The sequence below is a fragment of the Sebastes umbrosus genome, chromosome 15 (genome assembly GCF_015220745.1).
Source record: "Sebastes umbrosus isolate fSebUmb1 chromosome 15, fSebUmb1.pri, whole genome shotgun sequence".
Taxonomy (NCBI): Eukaryota; Metazoa; Chordata; class Actinopteri; order Perciformes; family Sebastidae; genus Sebastes; species Sebastes umbrosus.
In genome coordinates this window covers 16,861,876-16,884,720 of record NC_051283.1, presented here as the reverse complement: position 1 = coordinate 16,884,720, position 22,845 = coordinate 16,861,876, and the positions used below count along the sequence as shown (strand labels likewise).

General features: G+C 41.5%; 1 protein-coding gene across 7 annotated transcripts in view; it reads right to left on the bottom strand.

Moving 5' to 3' along the window:
- Window positions 1–22,845, bottom strand: part of elmo1 (engulfment and cell motility 1 (ced-12 homolog, C. elegans)) — a 122,418-nt gene that overhangs the window by 91,338 nt on the left and 8,235 nt on the right. For 3 of the 7 annotated variants that reach the window (XM_037794249.1, XM_037794253.1, XM_037794255.1), the window contains exon 1: window positions 2,973–3,188. The exons of 2 other annotated variants lie outside the window; for them this stretch is intronic. The gene's annotated coding sequence lies outside the window, so the exon portion shown is untranslated. Of the gene's footprint in view, window positions 1–2,972; window positions 3,189–20,907; window positions 21,033–22,845 lie in introns of those variants that run through there. 2 more of the 7 variants (XM_037794252.1, XM_037794254.1) reach the window with 2 other exon arrangements.

Genomic DNA, 22,845 nt, shown 5'->3' with positions numbered 1-22,845 from the left:
GCACCATCAAGTTTCACAACATTGTGTGTATTTTGGGTCTATATACTCATGCTCTATAGTATATGCAGACGTCCGTGTCTGTGTGTGGGTGTGTCTGTATTAACCTGTGTTGGGTGGATTTCAAAAGAACCCCTTCTAGCTCTTCATCTGATGCCTCTACAAAGGGCCCGCCTCGCCGCAGGGGCCTATGTGTGTGTGTGTGTGCATTTGTGTGCGACAGCCTACAAAAAGAACACCATCCTTTATCTGAGAGCTGATACAAAAGGCCACCGACATGGCGCTGAGGACTGAGTTATTGTTGCTACGAGCGCGACGCCTTCACACGCCTACACACACACACAGGATGGTCATGTTACACCCTTGAGGGGAGGTGTGTGCATGGCAGAAATACGCACACACACACACACACACACACACACACACACACACACACACACACACACACACACCCTTAAAGAGTAACTTAACACCAATCTGAAAAGAAGTTTTACGACCCTCTCTAGTTGAAAGTTGTCTGATGTTCCCCCCTCAGCCCTGTCAGATGAACTCAAGGACCGCCTCATCAACACCATCCATCATGTTCCAAATGTGTTGATTTCTTATCCATAACTTTCAGATATTTCAAACTGATATCATCCAGTCCATGTGTATCCATTCAGTATTCATTTCATTGCACTATTTGTACTGTTTACAACTTAAAGAACACTTGAATTGTATATAGACACTTTAATTTATTATTTTTTTGTTGGTCATTAGTGCTTTATATACTGTATATACATATACAGTATATTTATATATTTATATTAGGGCTGTCCCAAATATCATTTTTTGGGCTTTGAAGCTTCTGTGAGAAATATTCGAAGGTATTCGAATATAAAAGCTTTGCGGCGTGGCAGGATGACATGTTCTTCTGTCTGTCTGTCTCCATCACCCCCGTTTGAGTGTCCAGGACAGTGTCGCTGCCGCACTACTGTACACACACGCACCTCTACACCCAACATCTGAGAATAACTAATAATAATAAATGTTCAACATGAATAATGAATAATGTTGAGGGATTATTCCTTATTTCATGGGCTATTTGGGGATTTATACATAATTATTAAATACTTCTATATAAACAATAATAATCAAAAAAGTATAAACAAATATTACAATAATAATAATAATAATAATAAAAATTAAAAAATTAAAAAAACAGAAGCATTTGAATACTAATTTGGAAGTTAATTACCATGGCAGCTGTCAAAGCTTCGAAGCATTCGGGTCAGCCATAATTTATATATACACCTATTTTATCACCACTTGTGTACATAACAGTCCTGTCTATTCCTTAACTTTATTTGTCCAGCTTTATTGTTGTTTCTCTTGTCCCTGGCGTTTTTTTTTCTATTTCTTTTATAGGTACGTTTAGAGAGCTGCATAAAACCGGAATCAAATTCCTATGTACTTGGCAAATAAATCTGATTCTCATTGTGATATACTTCATCTTTCTTTTTCATCTGCTTATTCATTACTTTCAGCTATCAAACCCTTTATTTAACTAGTTTTTACAGACTCTTAATCACAACATCTGTATGTACGTTGTATGTACCCCTGGTTGGGAATCGCTGATGTAGAATAATACTAAAACACACCATGGTCCCGACAGTAATAGAAAGACTACACTGACACTAAGAATCTTAAAAATGCTATTGTGTTATGCCCAATCCCTCCCAAATACACACACACACACACACATACCCAACAACACCCAGCCCACAGGAAAGCTGCTGGCTCTAAGACAAAGGGCTGGCAAAAGAGCTACAAATAAAGGAAGAAGACAAAAGGAAAAGGGGGAAGGCTGAGGTCAGGGTTTAGAAATAGGGCTTCTAGATTTAGCCAAAGGAGGAAGTGCCAAACTCTAAGAGACTTAACTTAGAAATTTTCCTTAAACAATATAGCATCAAATGAGGACATGTTTTTTTTTTTTTTTAATTCAGTATGGCATCTTCTAAAGTTTGGCTGTAGGACTGACAAGCATCACAACAGCCTGGTGACTTCTATCTGAGCGCCTCTTCGCAGGCCGGTCACAAACCCGCCGTTATTCTCACTATAATGCTGCAACCAGGATATCCTGTCAAATGTCGGTACCAGCAGTTCGTAACAACTCTCAACAGCAGCCGACCGACCTCCCGCAGAGGTGTGAGCCAGCTAACAGGACGCCGAGGCTCTGGTGCACATACTGTATACAGCTGAATCTACTGTGTCTACATAAATCTGCACACACAGGAGAACTGAGTGAAGCATGGAGCTACAGTGTATTGTTGAACAAGGTACAAGCGTAGCCTAAATAGGGTGTTGTGAGCAGAGCAAGCCAGCAATTTGAGGTAAACAAGTGAGTCAGAAACAATTAGGAGGCACTTGGATGGCATTCTGCAAACGCAGATAATCAAAACACTGGAACATTTAGAGACAAGGAGACACTTGCCAGAGGAAAAGAAAACACAAGGCGAAATTAGGCCCGCAGGCACAAAACTAATCCATAATGTGTACTGTGAAGGAACCTTCATATTGCCAAGTAATTACTTTGCAACGCAGCAGATTTATCAGCAGAGTAAGGATCCTCTTTCGTTATCTCTCCAAAATCATAAACTACTGACACCACATTTCCACTGACACCCCCCCAAAACCATGAGGCCACAACGCTCAACTGTCTTAAAACACATCCGTTCTTTGACATTTCCACTCCTCTCTGGTTGGATGTGGAAAACCAATGTCGAGTCCCATTTCACATCAGCCAGCAAGCATGTAGAGTACGTACCAAGACATTTACTTCTCCAGACTGCAAACATCTAACCACAATGTTCAATGACACACTGGAGAGGAGAGGAGGCAGGAGGGTGCACAGAGCCGCACCCTGAGGCCTACTGCATCCTGTGTGTAGCGTGAAGAAAGAGTAATAAAAGCACCATGAAGACGCGAGGACTCACCCGGAAAACTTGACAACCAACGGGCTTGGTAGTTCTTCTCCCAATCAATCTGCTTCTTGTGCAAACAACTGCTTAAAAGCAGAGGAAGAAGGCGTCTCTTTTCTATAAGCAACTTTAGTCTGACAGTCTGCCTGCAAGGGAAGTGCCTTCAGCATCATAAGCCATAGACAAAGACTTCACAACGGTTTGTGCAGTGCTTCGCCTCAGGCCAACGAGAGTGCAGAGAGAGAAACACAGAAGGAGGAAGTAGGCGTTTTGTCGAGGAAAGAGGAAACAGGTCTGTCTGACGAAAAAGCGGCAAAATTCAAAGATAAGACGACAGCGAGTAAAAGGAGATTCTGAAGTTAAGATTCACATGTAAAGAAAGGAACCATGCATCCCTAGAAATTAAAAACACAATTAATGAGCTGATTGGATTAATTAAGGGTAATCATATCTCATGATTATCTCATTAGTGTTCCCCTCCTCCAGTGCATTGCTGTGAGAATAAACTACTGGAGCCGTAAAGCTTTAGGGGTGTATCGATTGATACATCGATCTGGATCGATATATTGATTCAATGATCAATGATCCAATATCATCGAAAAATAACATCATCTTTAAGATACAATTTTATTTTGAAATAAATTTCTTTTTTTAAATTTTGAAAACGTCTGTGTCACCATTTCTGTCCAAGCACACCTCCTTCATACAGAGTCTGTGTGTAATGAGGACGCATATTTAGTTTTTTTGCTTGTCATTTGTACACCGCTTTTCGCGTTCATTTATACGCTACGCAACAAAACTACGGTAACTTCCGCAGTTAGGTTTAGGTAACAAAACCACTCACTTAGGTTTAGGGAAAACGTCAGGGTTGGGCTTAAAATAAGTATGTAAACTAATAATAGTAATAACTAGGGCTGTCCTAAAAAAGAAAGACGAGACATTGTGGTTTTACGGGGGGTTATGTGCCAGACTATTTCTACACTCCAGGTTTTGTATGAATTAAGCAAACAAGATATAAGGTAATTACTAGTGAGCTTTAGAGCTGCTGGAAGATGGGTTTTGTTATCTTTGGATGGAGCCAGGCTAGCAGTTTCCCCTTACTTCCAATCTTTATGAAAAGCTAAGCTAACCAACTGTTGGTTGTAGCCTTAAATTTGCTGGACAGATATGAGTAAATAAGTGTATTTCCCAAAATGTTGAACTATTGCTTTAATGATTTACCCTGAAAACAAATTCCACCTAAATCTTATTCAGAGTATACCACACTTGTTACAGCAGACAGCTAATCTATGAGAGACATGATGCACACCACAGGGGAAAGTCTCAAAAATGATTAGGTAATGCACCAAAGTGTTAATGTTTTCACAGCCAAGTTAGGTTCAATGATGCATTTAATGCTGCTGTTCAAACACGGCCAGAGAGCAGCAGATTACCACAAACGTAGCACGCCATGCTTTCACTTCCCTCCAATCACCACTGATGCAACAGAGTCATAACAGTCTACAACAAGGGCCAACAGAGTGAGTCACATGGTTTTCACACACTGTCGCAAAAGACCACTGATCCACTGATGAGCTAAGAGGCAAAATGACTAAATGAAACATTTACTGTTTGCACAGAGCGATGACATCTTCTTTTGAGACTGAGAGCTCAACAGGCCATCTGTGCGAGTGTCACACAAAAACAGATGTTTACTCCACCCATGCTGAGGTCAACTTTGGTTCATATGAGCCTCATAAACGCAAGCATCCAGGACTTTCAGTTCTGTCTTAAACTCCCTTAGAGCCTCAGAAAGACATGCAAGCAGGAAAACATTTCAACACAGCGAAATAACAACAAGCTAATAGAAGCATATCATATCTGTATTGAGTTTCTGTCATGAGTTTAGAGGAATGTCATGAGACCTGAGGAAGTGAAAAAGTTTTGAGAACCTTTGTAACTAACGAATCCTTGCAAGACAGCTAAGAATATTGTTTGTGATCTACACGCAACTGTCGGTCAGGCAAGCTTTGCTGAGTCGGAGATCTCACAGGGGACTCTGCTCAACTCCAGGTCAGAGCTTTAATAATCTATCCAAACGTTCTCAGCTCCCTTGTGAATACCCTGCCTCCGTGCTCTCCGTCAGCACCACTGACCCATCCACGATGCTGTACTCTGTTTCAGACGGAAACCTTTCAAAACCCCCCTCATCAGATCCTGTGTGCTTGGGTCAAACACTGCTGAGGGATTTGCATCCTCTCACTTTATCAAAGCTATTATCTACTTTGCCATATTTTTGATACATAGTCAAAAAGTTGTAATGGGAAATTGTATCGCCAAAACGACTGAGCCCTGACTTGATCATACGGATACAGCAGAGAAGTGCATTACAGTATGTTGTAGGGGTGGGGAAATAAATTGATACAGCATAGTATCGCAATATTTTGCATGGCAACATTGGATCAATACACGGACGTCAAGTATCTATCTTTTATTATATAAACGTTTAACCTCTTAACAATACGACGGCCCGCCCAGTGGGCCCGGCCGCCATCCAGTCTTTCAAAGGTTGTAGCGGGCTCAGTCTTCAAGCTAGAGTGAAGATACTGGTATCATATGAAACTAGAAAACCTAAGGAATTGATACCAACTATGTCATGTTAGCTTGTCAGGAAGAATGTTAAATAACGCTCCAAAGTTACCCTAAATTGTGCTGAGGAAAAACTGGCAAAAGGGGTTCCTTGACCTCTGACCTCAAGATATGTGAATGAAAACACTGAGAGGAACGGTGAAAACTGTATCTCATTAGATAAAACAGATGTTAACAAACTGCATAATTTGTAATAATCTGAAAAAAGGTGATAAATCGCAATACACAGCATATCGCAAAGTGTTTAAAATCGCAATAAGATCGTATCGTGTTTGAAGTATCTCGATAATATCGTATCGTGAGGCCTCTGGTGATTCCCACCCCTGATATACAGCAGAGAAGTGAATTACAGTAGGTTGTATCATTATTTTGAGACGTTTCTAGATGTTTTGGAGTAAATGCTTTTCATTATTGGTATCTACTATGGCGATCAGTTCAATTAAACAATTCAGGCTGATTGCAGCTGTTGTTCTTCATGAACAAGGATCAAACTGTCAGCTGTTAACAGCCACCTTTAAAACCTACCAGTGATGAATGGTTGATAACAGAGTTATAGATATTGAGTGTCCAGTCTCTTCTGGAACTGCTAAGAAGCAGTGTGTAATCATGACCTGCTGCTGTGTTTACATGTACGTCATTTATTCTGGTTTTATAAACTCCATCAGCACATCTAAATCATCATCTTTTTTTACCGGCTCACAGAGCAGCAGATTGTAGTTTGGTCACAGAGTGCTGTTAACATGACTGTCTAGGCTGTTTGTTGATCCAATCAGGAGCTATTCAGCCTTAGTATGCAAGGCATGTTGCGTTGAAGCAGTGTTTGAAAGAAATGTGACATAATTACTACTAGCAAACATGAAAGCTTTTTGAGAATCAGATGCTGCTTGACTGGCAAAACAAGGAATCTTGCATGCTGGTGCAGCAGTGATTTGGAGGCAATTGTTTTATTTACAAGGCAAGAAGAAGTGCTGTAAAGCCATAGTGCAGAGAAGTGTATACTGTATATAATGTCAAGTCAATTTCATTTATGTAGCACAGTATCACAAATCTACCTCGGGGGGGGTTTACAATCTGTACAGCTGACAGCTCCCTCTGTCCTTTATGACCCTCGTTTCGGATAAGGAAAAACTCCCCCCAAAAAGAACCTATTAACAGGGGAAAATGGAAGAAACCTCAGGAAAAGCATAATATAATAAAATTACAATGCAGACAATAAGACAAAATGATATATAGAATGTGAATATATATGAGAAAGATGGATCCAGGAGGATATCAAGCAGCTTCCAGTGGAGTGGAGTATACTATACTAAAAACATACTGTATCTTTTGGACTATTAAGTATAATATAGTATTAAAGAAATCAATATTTGTGGTGGAAAAAAAACATTTTTTTTTTCTTGCAGAGAGTTAGATGAGAAGATCAATACCACTCTCGTCTTTTACATGAAGCTACAGCCAAAAGAGCTCAGCAAAGACTGGAAGTGAGGGGGAAACAGCTGGCCTGGCTCTCGAACTATTGCTTTAAATTAAAAGAATAGATATATAATAATTTCTTGTATCACTTCTCAGTTAGAAACCAGAAATTTGTAAGATTTTGATTGATCATTGTAACAGCCTGACTAATTATCAAAATAATTGATAGTTATTGTTTGTACTATTCAAGAGAGACTATTATCAGTCCGCTGTGGCTCTGTCCCCTTGCCCACATGACTACCAGATGCTTGTCATATTGGTGATTCAGATATTTGAGCTTGTGGTTATACTCAGCTCTAATTGGCTCTTGATGAATGTGTCAGCTGAAAACCCAAAAATGTAAAAATGTAGATGTTGGATAATAACATCAGGCAGGTGTCGACGTCATTCGCTCGATTATTGTTTCATAACCCTTTTTCTTATTCACCGACTTTCTTTCCAATTTTTCAAACACGAAATGAATCTGCACATTCCCACAGTCTGCTTGCAGAGGAGGTTGTCAGGCAAAGATAATTCCACGACACCTCAGGGGATCATCTATTATTCAAAACCACATCCAAATGTATTCCACTTGAAGAGGAGCAACATGCTTTACTTGTAATCATCAAACTCCAGTGGTTATGATCCATCCATGCATTCAAACATAGAGTGGTCTGTGTTACATATGGTTCCTGTAGACGGAAAGCTGGGGCCACGTTTTAGCTTCCAAACTGCACATCACCTTGAAAAACAACACCTCACAACAAGTAGGTGTATGATCACACAGTGTCCTGCTTTTCCCAAAACAACACAAGCTCTCAAAACAGAACAGCAACCATCTCCTTCAAGAAACAAACTGCCTCTGGCTTGGCTGCTAAGTTAACATATGCTAGTTGTCTTTATACAAATGAATAAATACAAGCTATTAGCCTGTAGAAATACAGAGTCCCAGTATGTCCACAATGAAGAGGATACTGGAAATAGAGTCAGACTTCCTGCTAGGGAGACTCTGAGGAAGTCTGAAGTGGATTTACTGGGGGACTACATGTAATCTAATTACCATGGGCCATATGTAATACCAGCAGAAGATTCTACCATCAAATTGCAGTTTAGAGTCCAGATCAACATCATCAACACACATCCTTGTATGCACATGCTGGTCAGACAATCTGCAAACCATCAACGCATACAGTAATGCATGATTACATTACAGAGACTTCAATTCAAAACAGCGCAGTGAATGAACATGACCGTAGAGCTTTCTAGAAATAGTACATGTGGCATAATTTCCCTCCCATTATTTTCTGGACAAAAAAATTGGACAAAGAGGAGTTAAAAACAGACTTCCCCCCAGTAAATATAGTTCAAATTGCACCTTTTATACAGAGAGAACAGCCACAGCCTGCAGTGAAGACCACAGAGGCAAAGTTAATAACCTGCGAGCTACAGCAGCTACTTAATTGGACCAAACACTCCTGGGTCTATCTTACTGCATGAAATGTCAAGTCGAGTTACACTGTTAGTTGGGTCTCACTGCCCACGGCTTGTGCAACTATCCCCTTATTATCCTCTGTGATACTTTATAATAGTAATAATTGGAACGTGGTCATACAGGCTAATGTGCTGCTGACTCCCTGCATGTCTCGCAGTAGTTTTACACCACAACGGTTCAGTGAATGATACTATGATGAAAAATAAACTCAACCTGCGTGGCGTAAAGAGGGCAACAAATAGCCTAAAACAGCAAGCTTATTACTGATCGTGCTGTGAATATTATGCTTGTGTAATAAGCTGCCAACATGCTGATTCACAAGGGCGATTTTTCACAAATGTTACTTCTATTCAGGGGTTAAATTAAAACCATTTTGGGGAAGCACGCTTACTCGCTCTCTTGCTGAGAGTTATATGAGAAGATTGATACGTCTGCATGGTAAAACACGTAGCTGAAGCTAGCTAGACGGCAGTGGGCAACCCTCGGGTCTGAGAAGTGAAGCCAATGTGGAAGTGCCTTAAACTTGCATTCTTTCTAACAGCCAGCAGGGGGCGACTCCTCTGTTTGCAAAAAAAGTCAGATTGTATAGAAGTCTATGAGAAAATGAGCCTACTTCTCACTTGATTTATTACCTCAGTAAACATTGTAAACATGAGTTTATGGTCTCAATCGCTAGTTTCAAGTCTTCTTCAATACAGCATGATGTTCATTTAGTAAATTATGGTCCCATTTAGAGTCAAATAGACCATAAAGCAGGGTATGCTTTAGGGCATGGCTACCTTGTGATTGACAGGTCAATACCACGGCATTGTGGTCATACTGACCATAAATAAAGATGTTTGGTGTTTGACAGCCAAGTGCCATTATCTCATTATCAACATCGTGACTGATTTAATTTTTATTCTAATTGGGTGTTTACAGCATCCAACATCAGAGTTACAAAATGCCGAGGAGTGAGCAGACAAACATGGTGACACATTGTTTACAAATGAGGTTCATCACTGCTCTCTGATAAATATACTCATGATATTTTGGGACATTTAAGTGCTTAAAAAACATTACCTGTACCATTAAAATACCCCTCGGTGTGTATTTTAATCCTCTGCACTCACAGCTTGTGTATTCAAGAGTGTTATGTAAAGTGACCATTTGTTTTTTTCCTTCATTGCCTTGCTAACTGAAACACAATGGGCTATGTGCTCTGTTCAAACACAATCTCCTTTCTCTTTGGATTTAAAAATAACATGCCATCCTCCCCCCATTACATAACTCAATATCAGTCAGCATCAAGGTCGGCGGTGAGAGCTTAAAAACAGAAAAAGAGGAGCACAATTAGGTGTTTACCCTGGGAGCTTTTTCACTGCCAGCGAGGAAAAGAGTGTGTATATGTGTGAGCGAGCCCACGGGCTTCATGAGTCACTGACAGTGTGACCTTCTGCTCTCAGGCTTCTCAGCCCTGTTGAAAGCAGCCTATCCAGGTCAAACACTCACTCTCTACACTGTATTTTGATCTTGAATCTTGAATTGAAGCTTGCATTTCTTTCCAAACTGACAGACACAGAAGGATTGAGTTATGGGAATGCTGCCTGATTCAGCAGCAAGAAACATTGTTGGATTCTAGCTGCGACGAGAGCAACCAATATACCATATGGTGTAACATGCTGACTTGTGCAATCAGCAAAAAGACATTAATATCTATTTTAGTTGTAAGAAGAATTTGCTACACCACAAATACAGCTAGAGTTATCATGAAAGACGTCGCACCATCATCAATTCACCCCCCCAAAAGAAATTCTGCACTCGACCACTCGCCCGTTCTGATCCTCACCAGAAGGCTTTTATGGACCTCAGTTTAAATTCTGAGGCTGATAACAGCGGTTCCTAAACCTCAAAGTACCTCAGCCAGAGATGTGGGTTTGTGGAGATAAAAATGTCTGCTATGCTATGTGCGTCCCCAGAAGACTCCACAGTGGCTGGTCTGGCAGCAGGCCCGTGGGGTCTTTGGTGTAATCAACTTACATAGCTGAACCATTAGGAGCCTTGATGCTTAAAGGGACAGACTGGAATGTGACTCAAATGATCACTGACACAGAAAAACTCAGGGGTTTCTATTCTACTATTTTTCTATCTACTATTTCCAAATTGGAAAGTAGTCAGAAACCTTTTATGTTCTCTAAACCGTGGACATTCTGAGTACTACAATGCTCCAGACTGACTTTTATAACAGTGTAGTATTTGCTGCAAAGAATTTAGTCACACATCAAACTAAAGGGTATCAAAGAAATAAGTTTATTATTTGCTTTCTTGCAAAGAGTTTGATGAAAATATTGACATCACTCTTATATCTGTTTGTTCAATGTTGGGCTGCAGGCAGCAGCTGGCTTAGCAAAAAGACTATAGAAACGGGGAAACGGCTTGTTCTGTCCAAAATAGTGGTGGGAATCACCAGAGGGCCCACGATACAATATCATCACGATACTTAAGTCACAATACGATTTTAAACATTTTACAATATGATGAGTATATGGCGATAAGATATATTGTTATATATTGCAATTTATTACCTATTTCAACTGCAAATTATGCAGTTTGTCAACATCTGTTTTATCTAATCAGATACAGTTTTCACTCTGTTCATCTCAGAGTTTTCATTCACATATCTTGAGTTGAAAATGGCCGTGACAGTTTTTCCTCACCAAAATTTAGCGCCATCTGAACTCCTGTACTGTTACCTATATCTTTAGCAGACTCAAATCAAAGTACTATCTCTTAATATTACCACATGGGAGACACAAACGATCAAAGAGTGGTAAGAAATAAAGACATTTTCCGACTATAGGATACTAAACTTTCCCTCCTTTGTCGTCAAAAGCAAAGCTGAAATCCCTTTTTTGATATTGTGAAATATCAAACGAGTGTTAAAACCTGGAACGTCAAAAGAAACAACAAACGTGTGCCTTGTTTCCAAAATACATACAAGTTTGTGATGTAGAAAAACACAACATCAAAGCAAAGTGTAATTCTTTAAAAGCAGCAGAGAGTGTGGAGGGGGGGGGGGTTTGACCAGAGCTTCCCCCTGACTGATCACGGCAGACAACAATGATTGGAGCCTCTGGGGCCACGCTTCAAGGAACAAGCCATCCTGAAAAAGTTCACTGGACCTCTCTCTCTCTCTCTCCGTGTGTGTGTGTGTGTGTGTGTGTGTGTGTGTGTGAGAATGCATAGAGGGGATGGGTAGGGACCACACAAAAACCCTGTCAGGTCACGTGACTGAGGCGGGGATGAATGGTGCTTTTTGGTTGGTCACAGAGGGAAGTCATGGAAACAGGTCTATAGTCCCATTGTCTAACTATGAAGCCTGTATGTATGTATGTGTGTGTGTGTGTGTGTGTGTGTGTGTGTGTGTGTTTGTGTGTTTGTGTGTGTCCTGGAGGAGGCGGGAGGCGTTGTAGCATCAGGAGGGACCAGCACTGCATTCTTCATTCACAAGCAGAAAAACGCCTCCATCATAAAGTGACCTTGACTACTCTAACAGAACAGCGAGAGCATCAGAGCATCTCTCTCTCTCTAACACCCCCTCTCATTCCAAGTGGGTGCATTTCAGAGAAGGCAAAACAACCACATAAACATAAACGGCCTTTTGTCTATAAAAAACACTGACACAGTTCATGTTATGGAGCTGGGCCTTCATTGAAAAAACACATTAAGTTATGAGTCCAGTTTCCACATTGTGTAACTAATCAAACTGCGTTACTGCGGGGCAAATCAATAACTCTTCTCCAACACAGTGCCATGATAGGCATGTTTTATCAACCACATGCCTGCTAGTCTGGCTCATACAAAGTATGTTATGAAAATATAAAAATAATCCTTACAAGAGCAGGAGTTGGAAAATTGCTTTACGTTCAGTTCTTTTAAGAAAAAAATAATCTTAAAAAAGGTAGAAATTATTAAAAATCCACACTCGTCTACTATAATTTAACTGCACAAGGGTCTTTCAATTCTATAAAAGAGGTAGAAGAGAAAAAAAAGGCTGAAATCACACTTGCTCAAAGTGCTAAAATTACACCTCGGACAGCAGGGAGAAACCAGACAAAAGGTTATTATGGAAAAGATACTCACACAACCACAAGTGTATACACCAGCAAAGGACAACAGACGTAAAACTCCCCTCTGCGGGGCTTCTTCTCATTCATAAAACACAGACAGTGGTTATCACATCCCAGCTAACCCAATACAGCTCTTCAGGGATCTCCCATCCCTTAACTGGATTAGTGCTGCTCATGTGGTAGATAATGATGGCACGTCTTCTGTCTGCTAATTGAAAACCAAACGGGCAGGTGCTTTGGGAAGTTACTCGCTCACACCCACAAACCCACAAAAAGAGCAGCGGAGCACTCTGCCGACCAGGCATGAGTCGTGTGGAAGTCCCAGAATAGAGCAGTGAGGATTACGCAAGAACAATACTGTAGCTAAAGGCTTAGTTTCACTCAATTTGGAGAGAAAGAAGAACTTTTCCATGGCAGAGTGCGGTAACTACTGTGAGTGTTAGGCTTCATATGTTACGGTGCCCATCCTGTTAAACATGTCTCTTATCAAATGGAAAGAGCACAGATGGAGGGATTGTAACCAGGAGGAAAATGACGGGCCTTATCTATACCACATGAAAAAACAAGTGTGTTCACTGTGTGAGTGCTTTCATGTCCTTGTTACGTACCTTCCCACCAAATACGATGAAAGATTTAACTGAAAATTGGCCATAAAAACAAAAAAAGGATATGTAAGAATTAAAAATGAAGTCTCAGTAGGCACACTTCATGATCTCTTCTCATTGTTGAGGAGGCTGCAGCATCACTCCCCCTAACAGACATGTATTAAGACTTAAAACACTTACAAATTAGACTTAAAAAAATACTCTTACTTAAAGGTACAGTGTGTAGGATTTGGCGGCATCTAGTGTGGTTGCAGATTGCAACCAACTGAGTACCCCTCCGCTCACTCCTCCCTTATTCAAGTCTGCGATAATGAGAGTCCTTACCATAATAACACTACTTTAGGAGCAGCGGAAGTCAGAAGGCGGCTGGCGATAAAACGGTTTTGCACGCTGCAGCTCACGTTACCGCAGTTTCACAAGTGTGTCAGAGAACTACGGTGGCCTTCAGGTAATGTAAAAACGTGAAAGGCTCTCTCTATAGCCAGTATTTGGTTTGTCTGTTCTGGGCTACTGTAGAAACATGGTGGACTCCCTGCCCCCTATGTAGATATGAAGGGCTCATTCTAAGCTAACGAAAACACAATGATTCTTACTTTCAGGTGATTATACACTAGTAAAAAATAGTTATGAATATCATATTCCATTTCTGCTGATAGATCCCCAAAATGGTACCCACTGTTCCTTTAATACTTTTGGATTTTGTGTCTGGGGTGGTTTTTCCACAAAAAAAGTTGAATTTACATAGTTCTAAAATCCTACTCTTTCTCCCTCATTAAAAAGCCAGAATCTATGAATATGTAAATATTGTTCATTTCAAAAGTTAAACTACTGAAAAAAAGATGTCTCCTACTTCACAGCATGTGGGGGCTGGAGGTTCCAAGTTTCCACATCACACTTCTGCAGCTTACATATTGCACCACAATTGGCATCCAAATTAGTTGTAATGTCACAAAACCCTGCTCGTACCTACACATCTTGAACTGAGACTCAAGGAGAGCACAGAGAAACTTTCCTCCTTCTGTAGACAGACTTCTCAAACTCTGCACATACATTATTCTGCACAGTGAAAGTCAAACACCCAAGTGACGTAACAATAATCAAAACACATTTTTGAGTCGAGGAAGACTTTTAAATTTAACTGTGAAATAGTGTTATACAGTAAATTAAGTAAACATATTTCATTTTTACAGATAAATTATGTTGTATGGTAAAGTTTGGCCCTGGAAACAGCAAACACGGAGGTTGTGAAAAGGATTAATATTTCACTGCTGCTTACTGAACAAAAAGTTACATGATACCCTGAGCATTTTCTTTTTATAGAGTATTACAAAAAGCATTAGAGTTCTACCTACAGTCTTAGCGGGGTTTAAAGCTAAAGGCTCCTGGTTCGCTGATGACTAGAAAGCTTTTTCAGACCTGCTTTGTTACATTATAGGAGCTTAATTCCCTCTGCTCACAGTGCTGGCAGGGCTGGCATGTGCTCCATCGAGTTAAATGGGATGTGAAGGATTGGGCATCGTGGGTCAGGGAATTTCCATTGCAAATGATTGCTGAGCCACCAAGGCCAGGCTTTCATTTTGTTCAGTGTTTAGACAAACATACCCAACCCGGATTGCTTTCAGACGATTTGGTATCAGGGAGAGCCATACAGTCGTACCCACAGGATGCTGGTGTATATCCTGCCAAAGTGTATGCATTGCAGTGCAGGATTTTCCCATGAAACTCCCGATGCTCAGAAAGTTTCTGATATGCTTGGTGCCTTGCGAGGACAGGGTCAACACAGTGTGACAAGGTCTACGCAAACACTGTGCTTCAGCATGCTATGTGACAGAAGTTAGGTTACAATTCTCTCTCATGATTCTTAGAAATGTTGTCAGGTATGGTTGTGTTAGGGTACAATTGTGATCCCATGATGAATGTTGACGATGTATAACTTGATTGTATAAACATGCAGTTAACCTGCACTGCGTCAAATATTGTGAAACATTGCTTGCAATTTTTTTGATGTCATCATCTTCTTTGAATTCAAAGCACAAGACAACCCAGTTTTTGGTACAAGCACAATGTTTTTGGCAGAAATGGAGTTGAATACCTTTGTTTCCTCTTCCTGGAAGAATAAGCAGCAAGTTTTCTTTGATTCTGATTCATTTTAGTTTAGTTTTCTCTTTGTTTTCTTTCATCTCTCTCTCTCTCACACACACACACACTTACTTTCATTTTTGTTTCTGCCCATTCTGCCTGTGCAAAGCTTGTCATGCAACAACAGTTTTGGTCATTTGGTAATTTAACTTTGGGAGAAATTGGGAGAGCAATGGTGCTCCCTGCAAATACTGCAGACTAATGTTCACGTAGGAAAATAGATGGCATAAAAGTATTAATAGAAATAGAAATAAACTAGAGACCGTCTTGTGATGGCATCACACCAACCGCAACGCTGAACTGGACCAGGGGCGTAAAATGGGGAGACCAATGGCCCCTTCCCCCCATCCTACCCATCTACTTTCGGCGCCCTAGCTCAGACCACAACAATCTTCACACACTGCCTTCATTTTGATCTCAACTATACACCTGTAACGTTTCTTACCTGTATCTTGCACAGTTGCGACACTATCGCGGAAAAACCTGGCAAAAGGTAGTTTCCGTTCCAGTAGGTGTCAGGACCACATTTTGCCATGATGACTCGAAAACAGACTCACAAGGTGAAAACAATACCAGCGTCACTGTTGCGGCTGTTAATAAACCATGCAGCCCTCGTGTGTTCAATCCTATCATTAATATCGGGGCTGAAGCAACAATAATATCAGTTATTTCTGCATTATAGCTGTTTTTGGGTTGCATACAAACTGGATGTCATGCTCATTCACTTGTGGTGTGTGACAGTTGTATTTGTCTGCTTGTGTTGTTCATTTTTATTGTTGTAACAATGTTTGTGCTGCCCCCTTGGCAAGGTCACTCTTGGAAAAGAGATTTTATCTCCATGAGTTTTTCATCTGGTTAAATAAAGGATAAATATAGTTTGCTGCTAAAGGTGTTTCGATACTGCAGGCCTTTCTAAATATTATAAATATGAAAATATTGGTTGTGATTTGAGAGAATTTTTAAAATAAAGATTAAAAAAAATAGCCTACTTTTATATTTGATAGGAACAATGGCGTATTCTTTAATTCAAAAAAAATCTAAAATGTTTGTGTAACATGCTTGTAGTTGATCTGAATAAATAAATAAATAAAATAAAATGGTATGAATGCAACGTACATAAAAGAAATATCTTTAGATCTGTGATTGCTCTTTGCCCGCCTGCTGATGATCACACATTGCTCCTTAGCCCTGCAGGTCTTTCTGTGCCATCTGTGGAATTACACAACACTTTAGAGTATGTGACATTTCTGCGCTATTGATAATTTTGTCTGCTGTGAACTGCTGCTGCAGTGTTGTACACGTCATATACATCTCTTAATGGAAACATGGTCTCCACTTAGCTAAATTCAATAGCTCAGAGGATTACCATCTCCGTTGAAGCATGTAATAACCAAAAGGTCATATCATCATCATAACTCAACAAACCATAATCCGCCGCTGCCTCTTTAATGGCTTTTAAAGTGTGTCAAGGCCCGAATCACTGCTACCAGTCCCATTTTTAATGAACATGCCCTCCTCTCAAGTGCCAGTCTGCCAGTCAGTCCGCCCAGCTTTGAATGCCGTGTCACTCTATCCCCTGTTGGTTTGTGCTAGCCTAGATCGAGATGTGCGAAGAGCCCCGAGAACATTTGGGATTGATTTGTGGCTATTTTTACTTGTCCTACTTGAACTAAATGGTTCAGATACTCAGAGGAAGAAGTCAGGGGGCTGAGAAGGCTGATTGAACTCCTGGAAAAAAAATAACTGGAAAGCTAAATGGTAATAAGAGAGAGCGCTTTTAATAGTAAGAAGGAATAAGCGATAGAGTACATCCTCCATCCAGTGGTCTATTATTTACAGGCTACCGGCGTCGAGGAGTGAAAATTACTGTGCTGAGAAAGATAAATGCCCATGTGAACACGCACACCAGACAGGTTTAATAAAAGAAAGGTGGAGTAAGCTGTCTCCAGTGACCTTGCACCTCGATAAGACTCGACGCGCACATACAGTAGCAGCATTTCCTCCAGAAGCCACACAGGACCACTGCACACATACGGCGCTCCTCTCCTCCACCGGAGGAAAAATTACTCCTCTTATTAAACCATAACTCAGGAGAGAACACAGGCCCCCAACAACACTCATTACCTAAGCATATAGCGAGCCGGCTACTGTTCCATGTTGCTGGCGCTACAATTATGTTCGCACTGATGACTATCATCACAAGCGTAATAAGTGCTCTACGGGTGCACTGACATTATGGAAGATGGTTATGGGCTATCTTGTGGAAATCTCCTGCTGCCACTGCCAGCTCCCTGTGGTATAGCGTCACACGCACGGAGGAGAGAGCTAGTGTAACGCTAGACTGTGTATCTGGTCTAGGTGCTGCTGTGAAAGGATTCAGTCACTTCACAGATCAGCCATCTACTCGCTGTGACTGGCACAAGTGAGTGGGAACAAAGGAGTCACTGTGGCTGTCACACTCGCTCCTCGTTACACTCACCCCTTTGCTCTGCCAGCTGTCTCTCCGTCCCCTCCCTCAGCTGTGGCTATACATCAAGCTACCCTTAACTCCACACACGCAAACACTGCCACCGCCACACATGTCTTGGGTGGCTTCAGGACCTGGCTTCACCAAAAAAATAACACTCTCTTCCTCCCCCCTGCTGGGCGCTCTTTGCCTATCCGCCATACTAACTGTCTGCACCGTTGGAGGCACAATGTTATTCATCAGTATCACACCACTGCACACAGACACAACACATGAGCTCATGCTTGCTACGAATAATATACTGGCGCCGATATTCAAAATATTTTCCGTGTAATTCTTCTTCCAGAGTCTCACAGATGCTTGTTATTGTTCTTTTGCTCATTCCTGCCTACTTGCCCAACCTCCACTTCATGCATGCCACACCCTTCCACCACAACGCCCTCCCTTCTCCTGACAGATGCCCCATGCCCAATCTTTGGGCTCACCCATTAATTTACTAACCCCTAAACACTGCCCTCAGCCTCCCACTCTCCACAGCCTCCCTATTATTTATTTATCCCCCCCCCTCCTTTTTTTTTTTTTAGCCATATGCTACACCCATGCCCTCCCCTCCCTATGTTTACCCACTGACTCCAACCCTGCCCGCTTGCCTGGTCAGTCACGAGCCAGTGGCGATGCCAGCTCGGCCTCCACCCTAGCAGTGTGGTGACTAGCCGCTGCTAAAACACTTTCATCCCTCCTGCGTGCCTAGCCAGACTGCTTCAAAAGCCATTCATTGAGGCTTTGCTAGTGGTTGCCTTGTTATTGTGATGTTATAGTAAAACTGTGGGTGGGGGCTTCGCTTGTGGTATGAGGGAGGCAGCAACAAGACATGACGCGGGCTATTTATGGACTGAGGGCATATGATTCAAACAACTTTGTTTTTGCCTTTTATGGGTTAATTGCATGTAACCCACATTTATGTGAAACAGAGAGACGGAGAAAGAAGTGGGGGAAGAAAGGGGGAAAGAAAAACACAAGTGGAGGGCATTCCTCAGGCCGGGCTTTCATTGCTGTGGGTACGATGTCATTGGATGATGTAATCAGTGCATAGCAGCCCCCCGTACATCTTTTCACCAAGTACATGGAAACAGACATCAAACATGACATGTTTCACTTCAGCCGGCCTTGTAACTGATACTGAAAAACATTAACCTTCAACAGGAACTGGATAAGTTTACATGCAGCTTTTGGCAGGAAGTGGCTCACCTTCCACCTGCAGTTCAGAAGAGTCGGGTTCATTTGTACTTAAATCTACTTCTGAAACCTCCTGCTTCATATACTGACCGTTTCAACAGAATTGCATTGCTAGGCAACAGCTTGGGTCCATGTCTACTTCCTGTCAGCTGATGTCATTCACATACACTGCAACAGGAAATGAACTGGGACACATTTAGAATGTTTACAACTGCGAAATGATTTATATCACGAACTTTCACCGCATGTCTTAAGACTGTTATGCATCCAGTAGCTCTGTCCCGTTGTTGTGAAAATGCCATTGGCATTTCCTGTGCCTTCTTTCCATGGCACTGTCTGGACTGTAAAATACTACCAGACAAGTTGGATACGCACACACAAAAATACAAACACAGAGTGTTAAGCTTCCCCTCCAGACAACAAAAGAACAGACACAGCAACAAGCCCTGAAGGCAACATTAAACCCAGCTAGTCCGCCATTACAATACCCCTCTTCTCTCAATAGAGAGCCATGCTGAACCCAGCTGAGCTGAGCTCTACCATGTTATTCTTCAGTTTATAGCTGGGAATAAGATAAGGGCTAGGCACACTGACAACGCGTAACATCCACAGGAAATGGAAAACAGTGATGTGTGGCCAGCATGGACCAGTCATGGGGACACGAGGTAAGGCAGGTGGTTTACAGATGGGGAATCTGCTCAGACCACAAAAAGCAACAGATCCCCGAGCTCAACACAATGGTACGACTCAGAGAGACAACAAAACACTCCTTGATGCTTGGTCTCAGATGGCGGGGAAAACCTGTGTCTATAGACACAACAACATAGCTGGCAGGAATGACAAGAGGCAAAATCTCTGATAAGCACAAAACAGGAAGAAAACTCAAACTGGCTGTCCTATGGGTGTCTTCACAACAGAAACACTCTTTGAAGCGAGCCAAAGGCCTCACGTGCTGTTGAAATTACTCAGCTCCCAACCTCATCAGACAGGAAAGAGACAAATAAAGGCTTGATAAATTGTCTGTATGTGTTCATGAACGTCCATTTATATGCATCTGACATGCCTGATCAGGCAAATGGCCTGGGAAATTAAAACGTCCATTTTCAAACATTGTGGACACAAAATAGACACATGGGCAAGTTGAAACACTGCTCCTTGCACAGAGTAATGCAAATATGAGCTATCTGGTTAAGCTTCACCTATTAGAGGGCATCAACACACCCCTGAGTAAAGCTTTGGTGGGCTTAAAATAAGTCTTCTTCATGCAGTGGTTGTTTCCCAGCCACAGATCACATTTACTTGTTGCTAACAGGTGATGAAAGGCAGCGCCAGGGTGTGAAAGTGATTATGGCTTGTTACTACTGGCTGGTTGGAGCCAACAGAAACACACTTCAGGCTGCTACTGTGCTTAAAAGTAGCAGCAGGAGAGACGACAACTGGAGCCTTGTGCAGGTCGATATTTTCCAGATGCCCTGTTGAACACTGCTGCTGCTTTTGGTCAACTTGTGGGCAGCGAGGGTCAGGAACTCACCGTATGGATATACAGAGTTGTTTAGATGGAAAGTTCTGGTGAGAACATATAAGTAAAAGATGGAGAGAGGAGGCAGAAAAAGCGATGAGTGGGGAAGAGAATGCGAGACAAAAATGATAAATGAAGGAAAAAGGCATCAGCTAGTAAAATCGTACAAGGGACACATGAAGACAGAGAGCAAAAGGAAGAGCGAGAGAGAGGGAGATATCAAAGTGTCTTGTTTCCGAACGTCCTTTATGTGTTTTGATTTATTCAGAGACTCAGAGGCAGCCCCCACATAAAGCAACACACCTCCAATCCAAGGCTTGCAGGTCCCCAGCCAGAGAGAGCGAGCGAGATGGTGACCTTGGCATGTTATGAGAGGCCCTCCACTCCTCCTCAATCTCCTCTCTCTGGAGGTAGCCCTGACGAGTCTCACGGAAAACACTGCTGCGGCACGTTGACGTCGCCGAGGCCTGCGTCGTGACAGAATGGGTTCAAATCCTTAATCTCAGCCCGTGCATTAATTATGCAATACGTTTAGATATGTTAGGAAGACTTGAGGTTAGACTGACTAATCAGATATAACTTGAAATGAGCAAGCTTGCTGGCTGCAGCCATAAGCAAACAAGTGGGCAAAGTATCCAAAAAGGTGTTTTTGTGGTGAAGCAACAACACAGCACTATCAAAAATATCAAAGATTACACTGTTATATATTTTGCCCACGTCTTTTGTGTTTTTTTTTGCTTCCCTCCCAGTCACAGCTAGGAATAAATCAAGTCTTAACAGAGTCATTTTCAAACCAATACATAAATCCAAGCAAATTGGGACCCTATAATCATTGCTTGGACTTGCTCTTAAAAACAGAGAAAGAAAAAGAGACAGGAAGCACAAGAAAACACGGAAAAGATAAGGAGAGAGCAAGCATGTTAGCAATTAAAGATAAAATAAGAAACAAATAAGTCTGCAGGTTTCTTAGAAACAGTGTCACCCCCTCTTCCCCCCCCACCCCCCATACCCAGCAAAACAACAGGCTAGTTTATTTCCGGTCCAGCTCACTGAACCTCCAGTCATCCGTATGTGCTGTCCACTCTCATCATAGGACGGCATTGAAGAGATCATTGTAGTATGTGCACCTGTGAGACGCAGAGAGACAACATCGGGCCCGACGACCTCTGATTGGACCCTGAGTTCAACATGTGACTCATAGCTCACAAACATCAACATCTTTATCTATCTATGTGTATATCAGGGGTCTCCTGACAAGCTACCAGTAGCTCTGTACCCGTTTTCTGAGTGGCTGGCTAAAGGTTCAAAGAATATGTGCATAAATTTTATAACACAAAGTCACTTTGTAAACCTGTTTTAATTTCTATCCAATCAAATTCACAGACAACCCGCCCCCTTCTGACACAAAATGATTATTTGCCAATCAGCTGTCATTTAAACGAGTTACGCTGCTTTCAAGTTTGGTTACATCAGTGACGTCGTAACATTAGGCGATGTTAGCAGATTAGAAAACACGCCAAACTGAAGAAAAAGGCGGCAGCAAAGGCTTTGTTTAGTGGCGCACATCCTAACGTAACACAAAAGATTGTAATAGATGCAATGACTGCGGTGGCTGAAACGTTATTAAAGGACCCTAAAAGTAAGACAGAAATTAAGTCTGCTATTGGCGATGTACAACGTGGTGCTGTGAGTAGCTCTCGGCTACTTTCAATTTATAAAATTAGCTCTCAGAGGAAAAAAGGTTGGCAACCCCTGGTCTATATCTACAGTATATCTCTATCTATATATGTCTATAAATTGTAGTCTTCAAAGCCAACCAGCTCTGCCTCACTTGATATCACATGAGGCAGTTTATCAGACTTTGCTCAGCAACTTCTGGAGCCACAAAACGCTTTATTCAACTTTATTCACATATGCAGTAGTACATGTCAACAGCCTTTGGTGTGTAAAAGAGGTTGAGTTCCCTTTAAATGACTTTACATCAGTTATAAGATGAAGATAAAAATTAACCTACCAGAAGTTGTTAGTTATTTTAATATGATGATGCCTGTTCCCTTCATGTGTACTCCTACTTTGTTGTTACTTTAATGTAAGTGAAGCAGAGCAGTGAATCCAATTTCCTCTTTTGGTTGTTCCGTGTTTTTTCACCTGTATATATACACCGCAGAAGGTGTGCAGGTATTTTCTGTTCTGCTAAAAAAAAGAAAGAAAAACATTTCTTTCTGTGACATTTGAATTATT